This window comes from Marmota flaviventris, chromosome 2 (genome assembly GCF_047511675.1).
Source record: "Marmota flaviventris isolate mMarFla1 chromosome 2, mMarFla1.hap1, whole genome shotgun sequence".
NCBI lineage: Eukaryota > Metazoa > Chordata > Mammalia > Rodentia > Sciuridae > Marmota > Marmota flaviventris.
In genome coordinates, this window is record NC_092499.1 from 68,033,535 (window position 1) to 68,043,698 (window position 10,164).

A 10,164-nucleotide genomic window follows, 5' to 3' on the forward strand; every position below is an offset into this window, starting at 1 on the left:
CCACATTAAATATTTTAAATGTGGCCAGTTTAAATTGAGATATGTCATATGTATGCTAAATTTGCCATGAAAAGTGAATGTCAAATATCTTAGTAATTTTTACGTGATTACATGTTGAAATAATATTTTTTGATTGAGTCAAAGAACATGTATTATTAAAGTTAATTTCACCTTTTTAAAAAGGTGGCTACTAGAAAATTCAGAATTACACATGTAGCTTTCATAATATTCTTATCGGATAGGGTCAGTCTGTACAATTCTCTTTCTTGGTCCATCTTTAAATTCTTTCTCTGTTTTAGCTGGGCATTGTGGTATATACCTGCAATATCAGTGACTCAGGAGCCTAAGGCAGGAGGATTGCAAGCTCAAGGCCAGGCCCAGCAATTTAGCAAGACCCTCAGCAATTTAGCAAAACCCTGTCTCAAAATAAAAATAAAAAAGAACTGGGGCACCCCTGTGTTCAATCACTAGTACAAAAAAAAATCTTTCTGTGGAGTTGTGGTTGTAGCTCAATTGTAGAGCACTTGCTTAACATGTGTGAGGCACTGGGTTCAATCCTCAGCACCACATAAAATAATAATAATAATAAATAAATAAAATAAAGTTCTTAAATCTTTCTCTGTTTTTAAAGTCTAATGACAACATTTAGTTTTACTAGCCATCATATCTATTTTATTTAATTTTTTAGATATTTATGTAATATATTTGATATGTGCAACTACTGTATAAATGATGGGAAGATGAAAAAGATATTGTCATTTCTTTCTCTCCAGATTCTTACAAAATGGCCTGAGAGATAATTGATCACAAATACCTATAATTAATTATACTCAGATTGCAGTGAAGGAGCACAAAATGTGGAGACTACTCCATGTGGGGGATTGGGAAAGAGGAATTTTGTTCCAGAAGAACATAAAGGATTTCAAAAGGCAGAGTTTACATAGAAATTTCAGGTGGTGCCAAGACTTTGGATTTTATTCGCAGGTGGTAGAGAGCCACTGAAAGTCCGAGCAGGAGAGTGATGCCAGAGTTGTAGTTGAGGATTATTTTAGCAGCATTTTATTGGGACTGATAGAAACTGGAAGAAATGGAAGATACCAAAGGCAGATACCAACAAGTACCACAAGGGGGAGATGTATAGCTTTCTGCCTCATTCTAGTAGAGAGCATACATGATTAAAAAATAAAATTAGATAAGTAAAAAAAATCATGCTCACAAATCTGAGAAAGCATGACCCTTGGCATAAACTGATTACATGTTTTGAAGCTTGGAAAACAATTATATTTACAAGTGTCTTTTTCCTTTCCGAGAGTAATATTGTATCTTGTTAATTAAAATGAGCAAGTGATTAAAAAAAAAAAAGTCATCTTAGTCATAGGAAGAGAAGTTACAGAGCTGAGGACTATCTGCTCAAGAAAGTCCTCCATTCAGATCTAGCCATGTTTTCAGGAAGAGGGATAGCAAATGGGACTGGGGGAGGAGGTGGATAGGACCAGAAATTTAAGTGAGATTGTAATATAGGAATATAAAAGTATCAGAGGGTGACAGGTGAAAGAAAGGAAAATTGAGACGATAAAGTGGGAGATTAGCACTTAATAGGAATGAACAAGTCGTGGCATAAAAAAAAAAAAACAACAACTCTATTTTCTTATGTGGGTAACTATATAAAATAAAGTTTGCAAAACTATTTTAGGATTATCTTCTAATAATTTTTTCTCTGGGACATATCCTATCCATATGAATCATTTAAAAATATGTGATATCAGTGGTATATATCAAATATACCAGGACGTGTTGCAGTTTTTGCATAAAATTGTCTTTTGAAAAATGGAATCAGCTGGGCATAGTGGTGCACGCCTGTAATCCTAGCAGCTTGGGAGGCTGAGGCAGGAGGATCTCAAGTTCAAAGCCAGCCTGAACAACTTAGTGAGGCCCTAATCAACTCAGAAAGATCCTGTTTCTAAATAAAAAATTAAAAAGTCTGGGTATGTGGCTCAGTGCTTAAGCGTCCCTGGGTACCAAAAAAAAAAAAAAAAAAGGAATCAATTAGGAAAATCTAAATGTTAAAATCATCCTACTTGCTGGTTTAATTGCTAAATTATATCCTTGGAGCAAGATTAAAGTTCTCCCTAAAGAGTGCAGTTTGAATCTCCTTTTATTTATTTATTTTTGTGGATCTGGGGGATCCAAACCAGGGCCTCATACATGCTAGGCAACTGCTCAACCACTGACCGACATCCCCAGCCCTACAACTTTTATTATTTATTTATTTTGGTACCAGAGAATGAAGTCAGGGGCCCCTAACCACTGAGGCAAATCCTCAGTCCTTTTTATTTTTTTATTTTGAGACAGGGTCTCACTAAGTTGCTTAGGGCATCACTAAGCTTCTAAGGATGGCTTTGAACTTGCAATCCTCCTGCTTCAGCCTCCCAATTTACTGAGATTACAGGAATACACCAGTGCACCTGGCTTATTAAAAAAAAAAAAAAAGCAGGAAAAAGAACACACAGAATTTATTACATGCTGAAGACATGGGCATATTAGACTCCTGAATTTCCTTTTAATACCCTCTTTTGTGTGTGTGTGTGTGGGGGGGGGGTGTGCTAGTAATTGAATCCAGGGCCACTCTACTAATGAGCTATATCTCTAGCCATTTTTATTTTTACTTTTTAATTTTGAGATAGGTTCTTGCTAAGTTTCCCAGGCTGGTCTCAGACTTGACAATCTTCCTGCCTCAGTTTCTGAAATTGCTGGGATTACAGGTGTGTGCCACCATGCCTGACTTGAATACCCCCTATTATGTCTTTTCTTTTGCCTTTTATGATGCCCCAAGCCAAGAGGCTGGAAGGATACAGGGTTGATCATATCTATCCTGTCTATCCTTTGCTTAAAAGGGTTAAAGAAATGCTTCAAGCCTTCATGGTAACATTGTCAGGTCAGTTTCACAGAAGGAGGGAAGGAAGCTCAACTGCTTGGTGAAGCATATGTCATTCTTTCCATTGTGTCAAGGACAGTGTGAAATAAGAGTCTGTGGCTGACTTTATCTGGTATCACCTGCCTGGGATGAATGAATTAGCGGCAGTTCTGGGTTAACACAGTAAAACAGGCAAGTCTGGCTGAGGATGGGTACACCCAAGATCCTAAAAGTTCAAGACTTTTAATTTTATTTTTTTGTAGCTCAGTGGCCAAGTTGGACTTTCTCGTTTGTAGGCTGCTTTGGACTACTTTCCTAATAGATTATAAATGCAAGCCTTTCAAACACATGACATTTAAAAGAGATCTCCACCATTTATCTTTGATTCCATTTTCCTCAGCTCTGTTCACTTTCTTTTCGAATATGGATTGTCATTTCCATATGAAATTTTCATGATATATGTCAAAAATCTCTGATGTAGTAGCCTTCTAGGAAATATTCTCTTTCAAATCTTACATGGATTCGAATGGATTAGACAACCAGGTTTTAGACATATTTTTATTTTGTTGTAGGTTTCTTCTTCTTCTCCCTTAATATATGCCCTGGGGATATAATAGCACTCAGCAGACTTTTGTCCTCTCCCACGTTTATTGACTCTGAGAAGTAAGGGGTTTTAGCATTTTTTAGAAAAGCTGGGAGAGTGCAGAGAGGAAAGCCTTACTCCAAGACAACTCGGGCACAAACCACACTGGAATCAAAAAACCTAAGTAGTGTGGAAAAGAGTAGTTTTGACTTCGAATGGAGAAAGGGTGAACAGAAGCTGCCAGGGATATTTGAGAAATAACATGGTGACTTAGGGTGAAAATTTTAGATTGGTTCTGATCGTATTTTAATAACACGAGGACCCTAAGCAAATTGCTTACTGGATGAATTTCCGTTTTCTCTTCTGTAAAATAATGACAATAACAAATATACCTCTCTCACAGGGTTGCTTTATAAGGTAATTCACAAATGGTATGATATATGAGTATCTACATGTGACTCAAGGGTGTTAAAAATAACTCTGGCCTTAAGGTGGTAGAAGGGAGGCTCATAAATGAGGAAAGGGAGCTGGGAATGATTAAAGCCTGCTGGATGTGGGAATCTGTCTGACAGAATGGGATGAGACCGGTACCCTAGTGGTTTCTTGCAGATGGTTTGTGTGTGCTTGAAGACGGAGTGAACACGTTGCATTGGAGAGGACAGTGCCCTGCGGAGTGTGTGAGGGAGGGAAGCCCCAGGAGATGGGCAGAGCCAATGGCCAGGCTCTTCCAGGAAGAGGACTTGGAAAGTTACCTAAAGGCACCAAGAGGCAGGGAGCCTTCTCTGTAGATGCCGCTTTGGGTTCACAACTAATCACAGAGTCCTTGTACTTCTTTCTCTTTACAAAATCATCGATGTCAAAGAAGTATATGGTAAGGTTTGAGAAAACCAAGCCTGGTGGACAGTGACAAGAATGTAAAGGTTATTATAAACCTCATTATGTCAGTTCTTTCAAAGATTCCATGTTCCCTCAGGAGAAAGACCACATTCCTTACTGCAGCTTTCTAAGTCTATTAAACTTCAGCCTCAGTCTACTTCTTTAGCCCCATGTCTGCTACTTCCCATGCTCTTCCTTCTGTCCTTTCCTTGACAACACACATCTCCTATTTCTAGTCTAAATAATTTCCTCATGACCCTAACTACACCAAAAAAAAATTTTTTTTTTTTTGGATCAGGGATTGAACCCAGGGGCGCTTAACCATTGAGCCACATCCCCAGCCCTTTTTAATATTTTATTTAGAGACAGGGTCTCACTGAGTTACTTAGGGCCTCACTAAGTTGCTGAGGCTGGCTTTGAACTTGTGATTCTTCTGCCTCAGCCTCCCAAGCCTCTCAAGATTACAGGTTTGTGCCACCATACCAGGACCAAATTTTTAACAAGTCTTCTTTCTAGTTTTTATTTTGTGCAACATTTCCCCCTTCCCACAATGACCCTTTCTTTGCTTACAGAACTCCTATTCAGTTTCTGGGACATGGCTCCCACATCACCTCTTCCCTGAAGAGTAGACATCAGTGTCCCATCCTAAGTTTCCATAATAACACTTTATTCATTCTCCTTTCATGGAAGCATTGGGAACTCCTTGAGAATGGTGCTGGTTCCCTAGCTGTTAGCATCGGGTCTGGTAGGTAATGAGTGCTCAGTATTTCTTTTATTGATTCCAAAAGCTGAACACGGTTTCACACATCCCACCACCTTACCCTAAATTCCATGGACAATAGCAGCCACCATTCTATCTCATAGGGACTTCACTTTGTTCGCTCCAGGTCCTTTCAAAAGGTTTTAACGTTTCAGAGGGGAAAAAAAGAAAAACTTAAAAAAAAAAAAAAGGCGTTTTGGTTAAAAAACTTTTTTGAAGTTCAATGTCCTCTTCTTCAACACATCACCAAAAGTTTATTGCTGAGCCATGTCTTCATGCTTTACCTACCAGAAGGAAGATCTGCCTAAGGCAAGAGGGACAATATGCCCTAAAATCGTTTGATTGAACATTCCAAAGCTCTTTAGGAAATGATCTGTAAACCTTAGAGTTCAGTTTGTCACATTATTCCTGGAAGTTTAGCAACATCCTCCTGACTTCAGTTTTGTTTTTTTTTTCACTAATTTTTCTTTTTCTTTTGTAGCTTATTGGATCTATAATGGTGCCATGATTTGGATATGGTTTGAGTATGTTCCCCAAATGTTTACATGCCAAAAGCTTTGTCCCCAGTATGGCCATGTTGAGAAGTGGTGGATTTCTTAAGAGATAGGGCCTAGTAGAATTTAAGTCACTGGGCTATCACCCTTGGAAGAGATTATTGTTGTTCCCATGGGATCCTAGAGCAGATGATTTATTGAAAAAAGGATATTGGACCTAAAAACAGTTATTTAGCCAAAATTCCTTTTAAAAGAACTTGCTCTCCTTGTGAAATTTTAAAACCTTTTGAATGTAGGTTGTGGAATAAACAAGGAAGTCTAAATAAGACAGCTAGAATGGTGGCTGCTTTGGTCCATAGAATTTGGGGGAATGTGGTAGGATGTGTAAAACTGTGTAACTTTTTGTAATCAATAAAAGAAATACTTACTGAGCACTCATTGTGTGCCAGACCTGATATTAAGAGCTGGGGAACAATAAAAAGAGTAAGCCTGGCTCCTGACTCTCTCTTGCTTCCTGTCTCACTATGTGACCTCTATCTTTTATACATACTCCCAATCATGATGCCATGTGCCATGTTGTAATGTAACCAGAAGGCCCTCACCAGAACTTAGCAGTGCCAGACCCATGCCTGGCTTGGCCATGGGTCTAGCACTCCAAATTGTGAGCCAAACAAATTTCTTTTATATGAAGTACTCAGCCTCAGGTATTTTGTTAGAGCAACAGCAAACAGACTAAGAAATTAAACAATTTGTTGGTTTGAGTTGAAGGAAGATAAAGGACTCCTCTGTCAGTCAGTTAATACTTGAGATGTCTATATCAGAGAGCCTTTCATTTCCAAATTAAACATGTGCTCCAAATGTAAATATACCTTAAAAAGTGTATGATAACACTAAAGCTCAGGAATTCAATTAAATTCATATGACTAATATTTGGAATACTTCCATGCCTGCCTTCAAGAGGCTTACATACTGTGGAAGCAGTAAGAAAAACCAGTGATCACAATACAGTGCAGTAGCTGCTCTTTGGGATGTTCTTGGGGCCCAGAGAAAGGGTAGACATGCTAGTTTGGAGAGGTTAGAGATGAGAGAGGATATAGACTCAGCAAAGACTTTCCAGAAGCATTGATGCATCCGCAGACTCTTTAAAATTGAATAGACATTAGGGAATGTTGGGGAATATTTTAGGGTTGTTTTTTTGTTGTTGTTGTTGTGTGTTTTTTTTTTGTACCAGTCCTTGAACTCAGGGGCACTAAATCACTGAGCCACATCTCCAGCCCTATTTTGTATTTTATTTAGAGACAGGGTCTCACTGAGTTGCTTAGCACCTTGCTTTTCCTGAGGCTGGCTTTGAATTTGTGATCCTCCTGTCTCAGCCTCCTGAGCCACTGGGATTATAGGTGTGCACCACCATTCCCAGCGGGAGTCCTCTTTTCTAAGGAACTCTTTATTAAAGTCTGGAGAATATTTAGAGGGCCTCTAGAGAGATTCTTATTTCCTAAGACTGCTGATGTCATCGGGGCTGCTACATAGAAACAAAAATGTCAGAGGAAATCTCTATAAGAACCAAATTTTAGAGCAGTCAAAGACAAACATCCTTTTATTACCCCAGGTAAAACTGACGAACACTGGCAGTGCCACAGTCACCTACTCGGTAGGAGGGATTTTTGGTGAGGTCTAAACTGTTGTAGTTTGAACAAAATGATTTTCCTTCCAGGAGTTTTCCAACATTGACTCACAGCCCTATTTGATTTTGACCTGATGCTCTTTTGCAGCATTGGTAAGTATTTAATCCTGAGATTTGATTCTGTCCTAATTCTCTCTCTCCCACATGTCTTTCATTTTTCAGTTTGTGTTCCAGTTTATTTGCAGAGCCTAAGCTATCCTGCCTGCCTACCTCCTTTTTCTGTTCTTATGTCTTCTTCCTTTTCCTTTGGCTATTGGTGGGTTAACAGGCATAATGCTGAACTGGGACCAGATGTTAATGAAGCAAAATAAGTCAAGCAAATCAAAACTTCCCGATATTTGGTTTCAGGCTAGTTAGCCACAGCAGCATTTTTTTAGTTTAGTTTTTTTTTTTTTTTAATGTGACTTACATTAAAGCCCCCTGTTTGGGAATGTCCTCTTTATTCTGTGTGACAGAGCAATGGAAAGAAGGTGTTGTCAAGACAGAGACCAAGTGACCGGGCAACAAGGCAGAACTGTATGCTGGTGGCCACAACCCAGGCCTCTCCAAAATCTTGAGGAAATTTTGATGTCAATATCTGTTTCTAGGGACATAGAGATTTTTTACTTCCTACTAGAACAATAATTTGGCAGGTGGTGAATTTATTGCTTTAAAGTTTTTTTTTTTTAAGTTTCACTCTTAACTATTTCATTCCTAAATAACAGAGTAAAGACATCATGATGATGAACAAATTATTTTTAGTGTATCATACATGTAAGATTCTGGCCAGACACCAGATGAGCAGAGGGAAAATACATGATTCACATGCAGATGGGTTACTATTTTGAAGACAGAGGACACATACATTTAAATACATATATATGGACTGAGGATGTGGCTCAGGGGTAGAGTGCTTGCCTAGCACATGTAGGGCACTGGGTTCAACCCCCACTTCTGCAAAAAAAAAAAAAAAGATATGTGTATGTGTGTGTGTGTGTGTGTGTATGTGTATAAAACATACATATTTGTCGGGGTTGGGGATTTAGCTCAGTGGCAGAGTGCTTGCCTAGCATGCTCAAGGCCCTGGGTTCGGTCCTCAGCCCTGGGGGAAAAAAAAGGATTAAAAAAATACATATTTGTTAAAACGTATGTATTTCATAACATATATATATATATATATATATATATATATATATATATATATATATATACATACATATATTTCTATATGTTTTAACAAATGAATAAAAACTGCCAGATAACTGAGTATCAAGTGAATATTCTGTAAGTAGGCTGACCATAGAATACAGCCCACTTTGTCCTGGACAGTCTGAGTTCATGCCCAGTTTATGGTTCAGAGTAATTGTGCCCCCTTTAACACTCAACCATCACAATTTGGGTGATACATTCATTATATGGTTGTCATATGTAAAGAACAGTCCTCTGGGAATTAAGCGGAGGGTATTTGGTGGGGAGTTCAGGGAGCTGGTAGAACTTGCGTTGGGCCTTGAAGGAGGAGTTAGGACATAGGCAAGAAGAGAGCAGCCTACAGGGAGGCTGTACATGAGAATAAAGTACAGCCACAGCATAACTCCAGGGAACATGGTTCACATCATGTTCTCTCCGCATGGCCCCCTCTGTATGGTGCAGCTGTTGGCTCTTCAGGTATAATATATTTAGGAAGTAATTGAAACATTACTTTAACTGGAGAAGAGAATTTGTGTAAGAACAGAAATAAGTACAGAACAGACAGTGGAGGATAAAAATGCCAGAAATTTAAGTTTTACATGAGAAACAAGTGGGTCTGATTGTAGGGGTTTCTTCTCCTTGAGGGGCATGAGAAAGAAAGACTAGACATGTTGTCCCTGATCAAAAAGGTGATCAGCACCACGAAAGCTCCAGGGGTCACTGGTCCCTATAATAAAGTAGCTAGTGGACAGGACCACTTACATCTCTGAACAGAGAGGCATACACCCTTCTAACAAACAGCTTGTATCAGGAGGGGGAGCAGCAGAAACTGAATAAACTCTTATAAACATGGGTGAAATTCTGAAAGCTGCAGGGTGGGACTTCACTAATGGGTCAAAACAACTGTTTTGCTGGCTGGCATAAATGATTTCAATACTGACAATGAAATCTATCTACAAACAGCATTTCAATACTAATTTTCCTACTAGAGTTGCTCACCAGGTTGCTCCCAAAGAAGCATATGTTGAGATTGAAGCAGTATCTATTCAAGGACCTCTCATAATTGCATGACAATAAGTGGGCACAGTATTGTTCTCATTATGTCTTTAACATCTTTCCGGGTGCTGTGGAGCATGCCTGTAGTCCCAGGAGCTCGGGAGGCTGAGGCAGGAGGATTGCAAGTTCAAAGCCAGCTTTAGCAATTTAGCAAGGCCCTAAGCAACTTAGTAAGACCCTGCTCAATAAATAAATAAGTAAATAAATAGGGTTGAGGATGTGGCTCAATGGTTAAGTCCCCCTGGGTTCAATCCCTGATACAAAAAAAAAAAAAAAAAAAAAAAAAAAGAAAAGAAAAAATTAACATCTTGATTTTTATAATTGATGTTGGAAAAATATACATGTAACTAACATATCTGAAATTATCATGGGAATACTATATGATAGAGAGATTTCACATGAATTGAATATTAAGTAATAAATCCAGTTACTGATGCTATAACTTTTAGCTATGTACACTCATTGCTGAATATGGTAGAAGAGACACTCATTACATAGTCACTTAAATAAAAAAAAGTACAGGGAAAATAACACATAGGAAAGATGACTTATTATTCCTCAAAGATAAGGAAGAACAAATCTAATTCAATTAAATGATGTGAAATATTTAGTTTTCATGTTAAACATGTG

The 10,164-nt window shown here is 38.4% G+C and overlaps 1 pseudogene; it reads left to right on the forward strand.

Annotated features, from left to right (window-relative positions):
- The first annotated feature begins 9,146 nt into the window (after window positions 1-9,146).
- LOC114087941 (2-iminobutanoate/2-iminopropanoate deaminase pseudogene) lies at window positions 9,147-9,549 on the forward strand (annotated as a pseudogene).
- Window positions 9,550-10,164: the final 615 nt, after the last annotated feature.